The sequence below is a fragment of the Eurosta solidaginis genome, chromosome 3 (genome assembly GCF_040869045.1).
Source record: "Eurosta solidaginis isolate ZX-2024a chromosome 3, ASM4086904v1, whole genome shotgun sequence".
NCBI classification, from domain to species: Eukaryota; Metazoa; Arthropoda; class Insecta; order Diptera; family Tephritidae; genus Eurosta; species Eurosta solidaginis.
In genome coordinates this window covers 76571558-76589418 of record NC_090321.1, presented here as the reverse complement: position 1 = coordinate 76589418, position 17861 = coordinate 76571558, and the positions used below count along the sequence as shown (strand labels likewise).

General features: G+C 37.5%; 1 long non-coding RNA gene across 13 annotated transcripts; it reads right to left on the bottom strand.

Moving 5' to 3' along the window:
* Positions 1 to 3984: 3984 nt before the first annotated feature.
* On the bottom strand, positions 3985 to 12395 carry LOC137244013 (uncharacterized). Of its 13 annotated transcripts, none has more exons than XR_010950737.1 (10): positions 12094 to 12395; positions 11467 to 11719; positions 10928 to 11405; positions 10651 to 10863; positions 10361 to 10590; positions 9963 to 10302; positions 9413 to 9909; positions 9205 to 9355; positions 5234 to 5558; positions 3985 to 5174 (listed from the first exon to the last, which is right to left on the bottom strand). It is a non-coding gene; the product is annotated as an uncharacterized lncRNA (long non-coding RNA). The 13 variants fall into 13 exon arrangements; XR_010950738.1 differs by having other exon boundaries at positions 11467 to 11563; positions 12094 to 12394; XR_010950741.1 differs by having other exon boundaries at positions 11467 to 11532; positions 12094 to 12394.
* Between the last annotated feature and the right edge of the window lie 5466 nt (positions 12396 to 17861).

Here is a 17861-nt window from a genome sequence, read left to right as displayed (position 1 = left end):
AATGGATGCGATACAGCTCCGATAAAAATTTACCAAATGTCGTCAATCATATTTGGTACCGCCTGTTCACCTTGCTGCGCTGAATACGTAAAGAACATCAACGCTAATAATCATGCTGTCACGATGCCAAGGGAAGCAAAAGCTGTCATTGAAAACACATATGTAGATGACCTTGTTATTAGTTTTGACAGCTCTCAAGAAGCCGAAGAGGTTACCTTTGAAGCCATTCGTATAAATGCCACCGCCGGTTTTAAACTCCGGAATTTCGTTTCGAATCGCAAAGAGTTGGAGATTAAGCTTAATAACAGTAAAGCCGCCCAAGAAAAAGCGTTTAATCTAGAAAGATGCACCAGCACAGACAAAATACTAGGAATGTATTGGAATACTAACAAAGACACCTTCGAGTTTCACTTCAAGTTCCATAAAGTGCCTAATGACGTTTTAGTATGTAAACGCCCGCCAACTAAACGAGAGTTACTAGGAATTGTAATGTCAGTTTATGACCCGTTTGGATTTTTAGCAAACTTTATGATATATGCCAAACTGTTAATTCAAGAAACCTGGAAGATGCAAATAGGGTGGGACGAAACAATGCCTTGTAAAATGCAAACCTACTGGATAGCATGGTGGAAGGAGTTCCAAGGGGTGGAACAGTTTTCTACACCCAGATCTTATTCGCCATTATTAGTGTCAGGCGATAGTGTACAATTACACGTCTTTGTCGATGCCACTGCCTATGCTACAGTTGCTTATCTACGCATACAAAAGGGAAGTCCAATTGCCGTCGCATTTGTAGCTGCCAAAACACGATGTGCCCCGCGAAAAGGCATGAGTGTGCCGCGATTGGAATTACAAGCTGCGTTACTTGGTTGCCGATTGATGACTACAATTACAAATAATCATGACATACGTATAAGCAGTACCATATTTTGGAGCGACTCCGAAACGGTAATACTTTGGATTCGATCAAAGGACCTTCGATATAAGCAGTTTGTTGCGCATCGAACTGCTGAAATTATTACTAGTTCAGAGCCGTCACAATGGCGGCGGTTGCCTACGTCACTGAATGTGGCACATGATGCTACACGAATTGTAATTCCACCAAAATTAGATTTAACAAAGCGATGGATGCTGGGTCCCGAATTCATTTTCATTTCATTTATTCAGAGAATATACATTAGTTCAGTAAGACAAATTGTCTTTTGTAGTACAACAAACATAATTCATAACGACTAAAGGGAATCATATTACAAAAACTCAATATAACGTAAAGTAATTCAGAATATTTAAGTACATGTTACCGATATGGAAAAAATAAATAAATATATGAATTAATGTATGTATGATTAAAAAAAAAATATGTATGTTTGTATATAAATAAATAAATAAAAGATGCTAGATAACAAGCATATAAAAACAATACTACAAAACTTTAGATTTTTAATTTTTTAAATTTAAAATTTTGGTTAAATTAGATTAAGATAAAATAAAAATAAAATATATGCCCAATTTAAGTTTGTTGACTAGAAAAATAACTGAAAAATTTTCTACTTACTATTCCAAAAACAAAATACAATTTTTCAAATTTAGAAAAATTAAAAAATAACAATAATTATCATTAGAAAAAAAATTATTGTTCTGGCCTTGAGCTCGATTTGAACCTTGAATGAAAATAATATGTTTGTAGTTGCTTTGGTTTACATTATTCCTAATTGCAGCTGGGATAGATTCCAAATACGTACGGTGTTGACGAAAAACAGCCTTGTCGAGGCAACGAATTTAAAGTTAGGCACAACTAGATTACTCGTCCTGGGAGACCTAGTGAATGTCAGTTTCTCGAAAAGATATGCTGGTGATTTTGTGACAATCAAGCGGTACAAAAAAATCACACTTCTAGCTTTTTGGTAGTCAAATATGTTACATCCTAATAGTTTGGACCTCCAAGCCGAAATATGATCGAACTTTCATAACCCGAAAACGTAACGAGTTACATGATTAAAGGCGACCTCAACTTTGTGTGCAGAACATGAGTCCAACTTGTTATAAACGAGCTCTGAATAGTTTATTATTGGCAAAAGAAGGTGTAGGGCCAGTTTTCTTCTAATATGCGGAGGTGTGAAAGGTGCAGATTGCCTAAGATTGCCCAAAGTGGTATACACTTTACCCATGACTGTATTGATATGGTCTTCACAAGTTAGATTAGAGTTGATAACGATACCCAAATTTTTAATTCTAGAAACAATTTGTAAAGCCGTGTTACTAATGCATATTGGTGAGGCAAGGACATCAACGGACCTATTCTTCGAAATGGGCAAGATGAACGATTTAGTTGCATTAAGGGAGAGACCATTATTATTGGCCCAGCTCTGTACTGACAATAAATCATTATTTACTTTAAGACAGAGGTTGGCTACGTCCGTGAAATTATCAGACAAATATAATTGTATGTCATCTGCATATGCGTGCATTTTCATGTGCTGACAAACCGAAAAAATATAAAAAAAAAAATAAATGTAAGGCGCGATAACCTCCGAAGAGATCTAAGGCCGAGCTTCTCTTCCAATTTGCGTCGTGCTCCTCTTGATTTTCCCTACAAATTGGCCGGACGGGACCTACATGTTTTATGCCGACTCCGAACGGCATCTGCAAAGCAGATGAGTTTTCACTGAGAGCTTTTCATGGCAGAAATACACCCGGAGTGCTTGCCAAACACTGCCGAGGGGCGACCCCGCTTAGAAAAATTTTCTTCTAATTGAAAAATCTTATTTCTAAAATTTTGATGTTGCTTTGCCCGGGAGTTGAACCCAGGGCATACGGTGTGATAGGCGGAGCACGCTACCCATCACACCACGGTGGCCGCCGAAAAAATATGGTTTACGAAAATACTGAATAACAAAGGCCCAAGAATGGAACCCTGCGGAACACCTCGTGGTAGGTGTTTGATCCCCGATAATTCGCAACCAGTATTAACAAGTTGCGATCTTCCTGTTAAATAACTCTCCATTACCATCAAAGCACTGTTAGCAAATCCAAAATATGTTTGAAGTTTATAAGAAAGAAACGCATGGTCGTCAACAGAATCAAAAGCTTTAGAAAAATCTAATAGACAAAGCAGAGTTAGTTTTAAGTAGTGCCGTTGTACAACTATGCTTGGCTCTAAAGCCCGATTGGTGCGGTGGTAAGAGGTTATTTCTAGAAATGTGCAAAATTATTTGTTCTGCTAGCAGCCTTTCAAAAACTTTCGACAGCGTGGGCAATATGCTAATGGGTCGATAATCACAGACCGAGTTTGCAAGCCGTTTCTTCGGGACGGGTCTTACCGTAGCACATTTCCACGATTCAGGAAACCGAGAAGTTGTGATGCAATGGTTGATGATGTGTGTGAAAGTACTCAGTATAAATGGTAGAATAATTTTTAAAAATTTTATTGGTATACCATCAACCCCGATGGCATTGGATTTAACTTTAGGTAAGCATCTTACCACGTCGCATTCGGATACCGCCCTGAACTCAAAATTTTCTCTATAGTAGCGCCCATAACCATTTGGAAAAAGTGCAGTAGGACTTACAGCGCTCGCAGGACTACTTACAAACGCATCATTAAGGCCCTGCAAAAACGCTCCACGTCATTTTACTAGTCATTTTACGGTCATTGTGACTTTCTGCAGCGGTTATATTCATAGTCACGTTTGCATGGGCGTGATGAACTTTTGTGACCAAATTTTCCGTTTCGTTCCTATTAATGTGATCGTGCATTCCGCTCCCACTTATAGGATGTGAGCATAGCACTGTGCTGCTCACACACGTCACAATGCTCGTCAAATGGCGGTCATTTTTCCGTCATTTCACTCTACATTTTCGAGTCATTTGACAATCAATTTTACTGCGGTTTTACCATTTATATAACCGCCATATAACGTGAATTTTACCTGCAGATTTACTTTACCTGGAACAGCCATATGAATAAAATATGAACCAAAAAAATTGAATTTTCAATATTTATTATTTTCAATATTATTATATATGTACATGAACTTGGAACTTATATTAATCCAGTTCATATAAAACAGAAGAACTTTAATAATAAATAAACTCGCTTAATTGGTTTTTGTTTTCCAATTGAAATCTCTTCTAAGCGAGCAAAAAATAATTTTAAGCTTCAGAATAAACTTCAATTATTTGAATAATCTACAACTTAAAGCTTAGTAGAAATTCAGATCAAGAATATTCAAAGGTGTCGTGGATCCGATTGCTGTCATAATTGAAGAACTTAAAAATGTACGACTATTAATTGAGTCAGACTTATTATTGTTCTAAATCTAATCATTCAAGCAATAATTCTGCAACCCAAAGCAGGAGTATTGATTGGTTTCAAATCTAATTCCGACAGCAATCGTATCACATCCCTTATTATATATGTACGTGATATTGCAACTTAAATTAATACAATTGATATAAAGAAAATTAAGTACTTTAATAATAACATAAACTCTCTTAATTGGTTTTTGTTTTCCAATTGAAATCTTTTCTAAGCGAGCAGAAAATAATTTTAAGCTGCAGAATAAACTTCAATTATTTGAATAATCTACAACTTAAAGCTTAGTAGAAATTCAGATTACGTTTACTCTTTTTTCAAATCAAGAATATTCAAAGGTGTCGTGGAATCCGATTGCTGTCGTAATTGATGAACTTAAAAATGTACGACTTGTAATAAAGTCAGAATTATTATTGTTCTAAATCTAATTATTCAAGCAATAATTCTACAACCCTTAGCAGGAGTATTGATTGGTTTCAAATCTAATTCCGACAGCAATTGTATCACATCCCTTATTATATATGTACGTGATATTGCAACTTAAATTAATACTGTTGATATAAAGAAAAGAAAATACTTTAACAATAAATAAACTCTCTTAATTGGTTTTTGTTTTCCAATTGAAATCTTTTCCTGTGCAAGCACATCGCTAACCTGTGTTGGCAAAAGATATGATTATACTGTCTTCGATAGATAGTCGGACGAGCCGCTACTCGGCGAAGTAGAGATGACCGTTGTGTCGGTGGCAGCTGTTACAACAGCAGTTTCTAACTTTACACCATCCGTACAGTGTTATGAATGCTTCACTGCCTTTTCCAATTGCTTGGCGCCAGCAATTTTGCTGTTTGTAAAGCTTTAGCTGTAATGCAAATATATAGATGGGTTAAAGTGGTTTTCGTATGTTATTCAACAACTCACCCTATACCATCATCACAGCCTCCTCATCGATTTTGAATATGTGTACTGTTTCAGTATTCAGACCCAGTTCGTGCAACCGATTCATTCATATACTGTGGGTATTTGAGCCGTAGACGCAATGGAAGATATTTTGATTCTTTTTGAAGTGTAACATTTGTAAACAGTTGGGTTTCTCTGCTGTCACCATCACCACTAGAGAGCTATTGAAGAAACGCTCGACCAAGATAATATGTGAGATTTACACGCATAGATTTCTTCCACCTTTTCACAGTTATTGATGGAGAAAATGCGAAAGCCATATTTACCATCCAATACCGAAATAGAACTGTAGAGGAAGAAACATTTTATAAAATTTAATAAAATCAAAAAATAATAGTTGTGCTAAAATGGGGTAACGTATTGTATGTTAAAGTATAGCGAAGTCTCAGCGGCTTTGTCCTGGTGAAAATTGAGTTTGAATAGGTTTTATTCTTCATTCTTAGAAACATGTACGAAGGTACCTGGTAAGATATTAAAAATCCTCAACGCTTTTTTTGCTATAACTTAAAAAAACTCATATTCAAACTTCTGCTTAACTTCTACATATCAATAGCTACCTTTACCACCAGGAGTTACTATTGCTTCTACGCCTATGCTATTGTTTCCTACATCGATGAACTTTGTAATAAAATAAACAGCTATCTCCCCAATCTCTCCAGTTTTGTCGCCTCGCGAAACCTGATATTTTCATCAACCAAATCATCGGTGACCTTATTTAAAACATGTCAAATGTCGACCGTGCTTGGGAGCAGTGGTGCACCCAACAGAAGAGGAGATCAAGCGCTTGGCATGGGCTCATGAGGCGGTAGAAGTAGGTCGAAGGCAGTTCAAAAGGTTTGCTGCGAGAAACCCTCGGTTCTGCAACCGGTATGAGGAAGAAGCGTCGAATGGCAGAAAGGGCCCAGTCCCAGAGCCGCGACGCAGGGCAGTCCCATAGACAAGACAAGTAGGCCCAAAGCTGTAAGACAGATGGGCCCCAATAGCGAGGTAGCAACTACCTCGAAGGCTGCGAGTCAGAGGGAAGATCCAACTATGGAAGTAGGAGATAAGCCAAAGGGAGATAACGCTAAGACTCCGACTTTCTCGGAGGTGCCAGAGGGAGCTAAGACTCCGGCTTTCGCGGAGGTGCCAAAGGGAAATAACACTAAGACGCCGGCTTTTCCCGAGAAAATGAGTGATGTGGCAAAGCAGTCACTGACTGTGGCGCTGGTTGATCGTAGCAGTCCTTTCGAACAGATGACTAGTGAAAGGTGGAGATCTGTAGAAAAGGAGCTTAAGATGATGCGGGAATAACCAAGTAAGCTCCTTCCAACCTTTGATTCGGGGGATGGTATAATGGTATGAAGATGATAGCGTGCGACAACATCGCGAGCTTGCGTGGCTGGAGGAAGTGGTTCCAAACCTCCAAAGGCAGGGCACGAACGCGCGTTTTGAGATGGTGGATAAAGCGCAAATCCCCAAGGTACCAAAAGTTAAGGTATGGATACCATGCGTGATGAAGTCGGAGGATACACTGCGACTTTTGCAGAATCAGAATCCGAACATACCGACACAGGATTGGAAGGTACTTACTGTATCTCGGCCTACGGAGGAAGGTCAGTTATACATCTTCCAAATAAACAAGCAGGCGGAGGATATATTGTAAGCGCAGCTTGGAAAAATGTCCTTAGGTACAGGCAAAATTTATATGCGACTCAGGAAAAGAAGTCGCGGGTATTAAAGTCCTAACACGCTGGACGTGGGCGAAGTCGAAAAGGACCTCAAAAGCCTAAGGGAAAAAAGACAGGTGGAGGTAGCCCACGTCACCCCGAATGTGTTAGAAGGGGACCAACAGCCAGATGGTGCTGTGAGTCGCACAGAGGAACACCCGGCACAACAGGTACAAGAGTCTGAAGGGGGCTTCGAACACTCTAAACCAAAAGGGCTAGGGGAGGACGACGACGTCCCGATGAAGGTGCTGGAGGGGACAAGCAGCCCATTGGTGCTGCGAGTCCTACAGATAAACCTCCAACACAGTAAAGTGGCGTCGAGCGAACTCCTCCTCCTAACGCGCTGATCCAGGAGCCGTGGCTTCCATCGGGAGGAAAGGTTTCTGGAATTAGCGCGCGCGGATTTGGCGTTTACTATGCGCAAACGGAAGGACGGGTGCGAGCTGTAGTAATGGTAAGGAAACAGCTGCATTCATATATGCTGCCTAATTACACTACTGAGGACCTCGTAGTGGTGGTGAAATCGCCGGGCTCAGATGGTACATGTCCGGCCATGCTACAAGTTTCAAGTAGGGCGGTCGTGGGATGGCTTAAAATAATATTCGATGGGTGCATAAACTGAATCATGTACCGCACTCTTAGAGAACTGCTCGTGTAGCTTTCCACCCAAAGGCGGGGAAGATCGGTCACGTGTATCCCAAAGATTATAGACCCAATAGCTTACCATCATTTCTGCTCAAAACCGTTGAGAGGCTGCTAGATGTGTACATAAAGTCCAACGTGGATGAAAAGCTGCTCTCCACAACACAACAGGCGTACACCAAAGGCAAGTCAGTAGACACCGCATTGCATAGGGTGGTAATAGGCATAGAAAAAGCCCTGGAATATAAGGAATATGCTCTAGAAGTCTTCTTAAGCATTGCCGGGGCTTTCTAAATGAGCGATTATTGATGGTCTTAATTACGTTAAAGTACATCCAGCCTTACCCAGATGGATCGACTGCATGTTAAACTGCAGTAAGATTACATCGCAATAGGGATTGTACGCGGCCACGAAATTAGGGGACAGGGGCACTCCGCAGGGAGGGGTGCTATCAGCTCTGCTGTGGACGCTGGTCATTAAGCAGCTGCTTAGGGGATTCTACGAGGGACCAGAAAAACTTACGGTTTACGCAGATGACGTTGCATATGGTCTTGTTTACAAAGAGGTACAAGGTCCCTAATTGGACCAGGCCTAAGTTAGGAGGGGCGACCCTAAGGGAGAAACCTTGCACAAATTATCTAGGAATGATCCTAGACAGTAAGCTGTCATGGAAGCTCAACGTGGAGGAGAGGGTGAGGAAGGCTTCAACGGCACTTTATGCATGTAAAAGAATGCAAACGAACCGGCATATACGATCAGAAGGAACTCGATGACGATGCCTCAAAACTAACAACCAAAAGTAATAATTATCATTTCACTGACACAAATTTTATAGTTTTTTTTTCCGGATTTGGACACAATGTTGTTGTTGTTTTTGTAGCGATAAGGTTGCTCCCCGAAGGGTTTGGGGAGTGTTATCGATGTGATGGTCCTTTAGCCGGATACAGATCCGGTACGCTCCAGTAACACAGCACCATTAAAGTGCTAGCCCGACTATCTTGGGAACGATTTATGTGGCCACATTAAACCTTCAGGCCATCCCTCCCTATCCACCCCCCCCCCCCCCCCCCCCCACAGATCCTTGTCTGTTAGTGAAACAGGATTCGCCGCGGATAGGTGAGGTTGACAATTGGGTTTGGAGAAGCTATATATTGCGCTGGCAACCTGAAGGGTTGCGCTACACAGCCCCTTGAATCTGGTATTTTAGTCGCCTCTTACGACAGGCATACCTACCGCAGATAAATTCTGACCCCTAACCCGCTGGGGGTATTTGGACACAATCTTTTCATTATATTACTTAACAATTTAAAGGCTTCATTCTGTATTGCGAACGATAGCTCAGACGAACGATTCGCCTCCAAACGATATCGTCTAGCAATGGTATTCTCTATCATTTTCGTTCGGTCTTTACCTTTCTAACTAACAGGAAGGCAAAAGTAATTGTCAAGTGATAAGTTGCCATTGTTTAACATAGTGCAAATACACTAGCGATTCGTCTCTGATCCGCATCGAAAGTTCGTTTCGTAATAGAGAATGAGGCCCTAAGATTAGACATTTTTTTCAATTTGTATTTTGACTTACCAGCAACAACAGAATCATGTTTAATTGTACGCCGCACAAGCAATTTAGCATCATGTAACGAAGCCCAGTTTCTTCCAAAAATTGTTCAACACTGCCACATAAAATCAATGTACTTGTTCTAGCATTAACGCAACCTTTAAATAATTATAAACTATAAAAATGAAATTGATGTCAAACCTTGGAAAATGCTGAAACGTTCACCACCAACCTGACGTTCTTCAAAGTAATCACATTGACCCAAAACACTTGAATTAATATCATTAGCTGTAGTCATAACAGCACCACCACAAGCTTTCATTCTACGTTTCCAATCTTCTTCTGGTACATGAATAGCACAGAACATATCACGATCTGCAAAATACTGTGTATCAACATCACCAATTGGCAATTTAGAAAACACAACATTGGCGCCTTACTTAGCTAGTTTATTCTACAGAATACGCCATTCAGCATCAACAATTTTCTGATACTCTTGGACATTAGAGGACATTGCTGTGGCAGATCATTTTTCCAATAACACTTTGTTGCTCCTTTGATTGGCGCTTCGACATGTACAGCCATGTCATATTTTAGCATGCATAATTGTAATGCTTTACGTATAGCTTTAATGATGATACGTGCATGCACGCCTTCCGCAACATCTGGCTTAACTTGTTTTAAGATTTCACATGCTTAAAATACTACTGAAGTGGTGCCATCGCCGACCTGATAAGAGAAACATTTTTATTCTACACATTCTAATATAACAAAAAACTTACCTCAGCATTTTGAGATTTGGCGATGTCTACTAGAGTTTTAAGGCAGGATTCACAATATCCAATGGTTTCATAATGGTTTCCCCATCATTTGAAATTGTGGCCTTACCACTGGAATCAACAATATGCTTGTCAATACTACGTGAACCCAATGTAGTGCTTACAGTGCCACAATTGAATGCGAGGCATTGATGTTGGATATGAGTTGAGGTTTACCATGAGAGCTATCGGTACCCAAGCATTTTTTACACAAATACTCATGTACCCAATACAAAATCAAGACATTCATATTTATCGACACGCTGTCCGTTATGGCCCAAATGTTGGAAATATGCAGTTGGCACTGTTGAGAAAAAATATGGATCAATGAAGACAAGTAAAAGTGAAATATTTTTTTTTACCATCTCTTGTTACTTTACACATTAGACATTGGAAACGACGACCAGCATCTACAAGTTGCTATTGAGCCTTGCAACGATTGCATCTAATTGCACCCAATTCACCAAAATTTACAATGGGTGGCTCATATTCACCCTCAACCGTGCGTGCCATTGGTGAGACGGTAAGTTTAATGGGCAAAGCTGTTGTTTTTAACAAATCAGCTGTTGCAGGTATGCAATACAAAGACGACCTGCAGAGAAGAAAGATCAATGTAATTGCCAAACAAAACATTAATTTCGATTATCGATACCTAACGTAACGTGGCGAGGAGTTACCCTGATCTTCTACCACATATTTTGGGGTCACCAATGGTGGTAATAAACCCTGTTCATTAGTAATAAAAGCACCACCAGCGCTATTTTTATTTTCAATGATAACGCTTATCGGATTTGGCATCTGATCGGGATCTAAACGGCGTTGGGCTTGATCATACTGTTGCGGCTGTAACAGGTGCAGGTGGTTGCTAAAGAAAATAACACAAAAATAATCATCAGCAAATTTGTAAATTATTAGTTGTATTAACATACATTATAACCAGAACGTCCGGACGTGTCCGGGTATTGAAGGTTGACCCGGCTTGGGTGGTTGACTGAGCATTGGCGTCTGTCCAGGTTGCGTTGGTGGCATCATAAAAGCCATCAATAACAAGTGCCAAGAATATATCCGCGGCATACCTGCCGACCAAAATGATTCAGGGGGTTGTGATTGCCAACCTCACCTACCCGTGGCGAATCCTGTACCTAACAATTTGGTGTGAACAATTGGTGCCAGTTAACCCTCTGAAATAATCGGCGCAATTGTACGCCATTGTGTTGGCATTAATTTGGCAAAATGCAAAAGCTTTTCATCCTTCTCCCATGACCATTCTGTCTTCTTTATGCTAGGATCAAGCCATTCGTACCAGCGTGCCTTACATTGCTTGGCAGATTTGCGGTGCAGCAGTTATGCAATACGTGACCACTGGTTTTTACCATATTTCATTACAGCTGCTTTGAGGATTTCATGCTGAAAGTTATCAATTTAGTTAATAAATGGCCAAGAGTAACCAGTCACGTCAAATGCTTACCTCAGTGTTTCTCCACACACCATCTTTTATCATAATTCGCGGCATGGTGCTACATAATTGTGATGTCTTTCGATGAGCACAAAAATCAAATAAAAAACTGTTGTCGAAATAAACAGCAAAAATCATTGTATATTAGACTTTGGGAAAATTTTAGAATAGCACCCCCCGAGTTAGGGGTAAAACTTGGTATCAAATGAAAGAGGGAGTTATCCCGATCACAAATATATATATTTTAAAGTGTGCAAACTTATAACTTAAAAGTTATTTGTTGTTAAAGTTTGCAAATTTAGCAAATTTCTATAGCACTTTAAATTACAATTTACACATCTTTCAAAACCTTAATCCACATACATATCTATATAAATTGGCAACGATAAACTTAAATTGCATTTTTGTATATTTCACATTTCATTTTTGCATTGTTTTCACTTATTATAAATGTTTTTGGTAAATCAATCGCGCTTTTGTAGCAACATGCACATATATATATATATATATATACACATATATTTTATTGATGAAATTACAAAGCTGTGCTGCCACATATATATACGTATACACATAAAATTTGTATAGAAATTTGCAAACTTTAACACCAAATAACTTTTAAATTATAAGTTTGCGCACTTTAAAATATATATATATGTGATCTGGAGAACTCCCTCTTAATTTTAAATCTTTCCGGAGATATTCCATTTAAAACTCTCAAAATTGAAAAAATTTTCGACCACCAAATGTTTTGCTGTCTCTGCTGAATTAGAAATGGCGGATTTTTTTGCACGCAAAAATGACGTATTTTGCTATCCCAATAAAAATAATAGGTGCGAGAGAGCACGATACATTGTGGGAAAGCTAAATTTGTCAACATGCTATTTCATTTGGAGAATTTTTCATTCCAAATCGTCACCCCTGTCAAAATTTCGTGTGTCTGTGTGCGTTTTTGGTCACACGATTTTTGCAGGGGGGTGTCAGCATTTAGTTCGCATACATGTGTCACGTTAAATCAAAGAGGATAGATATAATAAGAGACGTCAATCGGCTATTCGTTTCTTTTCAGAAATTTTTGATCGCTGAAAGAAATTTTACTCGATGTTAACCGAGAGATAGTCGGCCAGTTGCCTTCACATCTTGTCCTCAATTTGACAGCCAGGTGTGGGGAAATAAAAATTGACTGAGTGGAAGTTGAGTGTGACTGCAACTTCTGCAAAATGTCAAAGCATTCAGAGTGAAATATTTGTTATCATTTTAGAGTGATGTTTGATTGCTTTTCAGTAATTTTATGATCATATTCATGAACATATTTCAATCGTTTTGGTTGATAATTTTGAGTCATTTTTGAATGCGATTATCATGCATTTGTTTTTCATATCTCATTGAAAATAAGATACTACATAATAATGTTATTTTATCAGGGAAAGAAAGCATGCGGAAGTGAACTATTTGATGAACCACAGGTAATTCGCAAACAAACTTGACCGATATACACCTGTTCAAATGGGGTTCAAATAGCGCACAACTTTTGTAGGTATTGTCCAACCATTATGAATTTTCTGGAAAGCCGTAGGTGGAAAAATGGTTGGGAAAATTTACATTATTTCTTGTCTTGAAGAATATCTTTGTATAAATATTAAAATTTTTATATATTTTTTCTAAATGTGTATGTGAAAAAAAATAAGATTTTCAATGAAAAGTAGTGCTGCTCAAAATTTTTTATATGAAAGTGCGAATCACAATGCATGTACAAAATTGTATGTTCACTGAAACTTTTTTTGTATTTAAAAAATTTTAATTGTTTGAGGTCGGAAAAAGTAGAATATTTGGTTTCATGTTACAAAATATTTGCTTAAAATATTATGTCAATAGTTATATCACCAACATAAAACAGCCAAAAATTTAATTCTGAAAGTAGCGAAAAATTACATTGACCTCTAGCCTCAAGTTTTGTGGGAACATATTATATATAGGTACATATATCGTCGGAATTTGGGTTTCAATAATCATACTAAAAGCGAATGTAGACATTTCCGCGAATTTTGCATTGGAAATTGAATTTGAAAACTTTTGAAGTACTTAAATGTTCAAATTTAAATACATATATGTATTAGCAAAAGAACTACCCCGTAAGGAGAGCCTCTAGTTCAAAATTAGTGTATTTCTACTGCATTCTGAACCACTGATAGTTCGCCGTCTATCTCTTTTACATGTTCTCAACTGGCGAATTTAACATGGCGCTGCCCTAGGCGGTGGAAATTGTCCCCGCTGCTTTAACTTTTTCCTAGTTCCTAACTATATACAATATACAACATAGTTGTCAAATTATTAGTGTATTTTTTTATCATACACAAGTTCCTGAGCTTCATACGGGAGTGCTTTTTCTTGGCACTCTCATAAGAAATTCAAGCATTTTCACGATTCGAAATTATATGTGAGGGCATATGGGAGTGCTAAAATTTTTATCCCTTTAATGAAAATGAAATGGTATATTAATTTCGTCGCGAAACCCAAAATTGTAAGTCCTCAAAGGAAAATAGATAGACCCACCATTAAGTATACCGGAATAATCAGGATGAAGAGCTGAGTTGATTGAGCCATGTCCGTCCGTCCGTCCGTTAACACGATAACTTGAGTAAATATTGAGGTATCTTAATGGAATTTCCTATGTAGGTTCCTGATATCTCGAAAAGGCGTCCACCTATAGAACTAAGCCCATGCCTTTTATAATTCACATTAACATCTTTCATTTTGCCAGAAAGAGTAATCAAATTATATTGATATGTAGGGAAATTGAAAATTGAATCACCTAAATGGTGAGTGGGTATAAACAAACCTAGATTGGTATATATGTACACACATATATTCCTAAACTAAAGATCAGCCTACACCCCCATTTCCCACCCACTTAATTGATACCAATATATCCATGCATAAGCTAACAAATGTTTGTACATTCACATTTTCAAATAAAAGACAAACTGTTTCAATCAACCACTTCCAACAAAAACTATTCTTACGCACAAGCATATGTACAAATCTATGTTCATATGTAAGCTAAGAAATATTTTTATATTCGCATGTTGACAAACAAAACAAAATTGACTTCAACCATCCAACCATACGCACAAGCACACATACATATGTACATATGTATGCTCATGTTTTGTATGTAAATCGCAAAATCCTGAAAACTAGCTTCCTTTTGATTTTTCATTCATAAATGCTTCTTCTTAAGTTGTCCAAATTGATGATAGAATTTTGCAATTCGGCAACATGGCATTTGATAAAATCGTCAAAAGACAAATTTTTGCGATTTTATAAATTCCAACTTCGATGCATATTGGGGGTATTCATTATGACGAGCATAACTACTTTCATAACCCCGCACTTTTCCTTTGAAATAATACCAAACTATTTATAAGCCGGTATGAAAGTACTAATACTATGTTCAAACAGAAAAATAAATTGAGGAAATTTCGATTTGAATTGAGTGCTGTTCATACAACTCGATTTAGCTTACACAATAGTAATTGGATAGCTGGTTGGCTCATCTCTACAGCAAGAATATACCTTTGTTCAGACTGTCAAAATGTGCGTGTTGGTATTAGGCGAATGAAATGGAATGAAAACATAAAACTTTGAAATTTTTGTGTGTTGTAAGAAAATGTGTTCAATGTTTAGGTTTCATTTTGAGTTTTCCATCTTCTTTTGACAATCCCTACTCCAGTGAAATGAAAGACATAAAATCTGCTGATGAGATGCGCCAACCATATAGTTCAGCCATGCGCAACTGACGTTGAAATCTACTCAATAAACACACTATACAAGGTTGCATTTGCAGTTTGAAACAATTTATTACGCAATTTTTTTTAAATTGGCAATTTGTTATTACAATTTATTATATGATAAATTGCGTAATAAATTGCCCAAATAGTATAAATTGCCAATTTGGTGTGTGTTTGAACCTAGTATAATATGGTAGTAAAAAATGCAAATAAACATGCACAGATATTGCCTAGTAAATGTCCACTAACATATTAGCAATATAATCTAAAAATTTCCATCCATTGTTCATATAAATTATTGCAAATAATTTTCTCATATCCTGAATTGCCGAGTTGTCACAGCTTATGGACATTTTTATTTGCTATTTGAAACCCCCTATCATATTCTGCCGAAAAATTGTTCGCGCAGTCACGCAGCCAAATTTGCAGCAACTGTGTTGTAGTTGCTACATAAGAGTGGTGTTTTACCCGTTTCTGGCCCTGAATTCGCATTGTGACGTCATACTGTATATGCTGACTTGTTTATCACATGTCAGTACAAAGTAAGAATTTTACATTATTTTCATAGATAAAAATTAATAAATGGGAGCGGCGAAATGAATTAAAGTAATTTTGCGAAGAAATATAACATTATTTCGCAAAAGAGCAATAAATTCGTTTATTTTAGTATTAATAATAAATTCCCCTGTTAGCTGTGAGTTGTTAAAGGTACAAACGGCAACACTTTTAACCACCGACGACACATAATTTGGCTCGTGCATATTGTATTTCGTCGGCTAATTGCTACGAGCATTGATATTTACATATACACATCCGTATACGCGAATTTACATAAATTATTTGGTCGCTTCATAACGCGGAAAGTGGCAAGTTGTTTTATTAATATCTTAAGACGCTGCCACAGTATCAAAGCGACCAAAGTTTTTATGCATGTGTGCCTTTACTTGGAGTATTATATGTATGTACATTTGTACTTTTTGCTTTGGTGACTTTGGTTTGTATTTTCATACACATATATTCAATGATACAATGCTCAACAGCTGATCGACCGCCACATGCTTCATGTTTATATATGCATATACATACATATTTAAGGGTGGAATTGGTGCTGGTCAAGTGCATTTATCTTTCGACTTGGCTGATGAAACCAGGCTTTGAGTAATACTTACCCAACAACCATCCCATCCATAGTCCAGATAAAAACCCAATAAATCTTTAATTTCATTGAGAATTGGGCATATGCGTTTGCCGTCGGCAAAACGTTGTTAATAAAAATACATTTTTACCAACAACCTTTAATAAATTCCAATTCAATCAATTGCCACTATGTGGCTCTTTGCTATGTGCCTATATATTTATAACTAATTCCTAACATTTTAATTATCTTCAAACATAAAAGTTTTTAATATGCATAGATTTCTAGTGTGTATATGCCGTCGGCAAAACAGTACTTACATGCATTTTTGTACTTTTTAAATTATTAATACAAAGGGATGAGATAATTCATAAATGTATCATGGAAGTTATACATTTAGGCATATTAATTGGTTTTTGTTCGTACAGAAATTGCTCAGCAGAAATAAACAAAAATTTCTGCAATTTGCTGCAACTTCACAAACACTCAACTCTGCAAAGAGCTCATTTAATTTTGGCATATTTCCCCACATTCATAATGGCGCGAGGAGAATACACCACAAATGAGTAAAATAAATGCGAATATCAATGGGCAACAACTGGCCGACTATGTCTCAGTCAACATTCGTTACTTCGTTCCAGCGAGCAAATTCGCTACTTTTTGACGATTGACGTCTCTTAATATATCTATCCTCTTTGGTTAAATAAAATACAACTACTGTCATGCCAAATATGCATAAAATATGTACTCTGAAATACTGTTGCATACTACCAAATTACAACTCTGAAACATAATACGACGCTACCGACTGAGTGTGAAAAGTCGAACCGAAGATATTGTATTTTGACGAGTGGAAAACGAGTACGCGACCGGTTAACATCAAATTCTTAAAAACTGTAAAATCTTTAAATCAATAAAATCTGAATATCTATTAAAATTACTAAAATACCCTAAAATAACAATGTTTCTATTAAATGGACATCCTGAACGGTAAGAATAATAGCGGATAAATGAACGTATAAATCATTTCATTCGCTACAGTTCAGAAGTGAGAGTGAATTTCTAAGCCTTAAACCGATAAAGAACGCATAAAATTTGTTAAATTACATACGTGTGAAAATTTTATGAAAAAACTAAGCATTCAGTTGTATGAAAGTGTAAAATAAATGTAATAAGTACGCGGCGCACGTCTTTGCCATATATTACATAACCTAACATTTTGTGAGACTCCACGGGAATTTTAGGACTCCGGCGACATTCGTTTTGTTGTTTTGGTCAACGAACTAAATTCAAATTTGTAGTTTTGCAGTTTGACGTACACTCATTACAATATCGTTTATCATATTCGTTTTCACTACATTTTTGCGTATATCAAAAATCTTCGTTTACCGAGATTCTATAGCTATCTAGCTCGTACCAGTGAGTGTTCATACGTCTTGTGCTTCTCACTCGTGAATATATACATATATGTATTTGCCGAA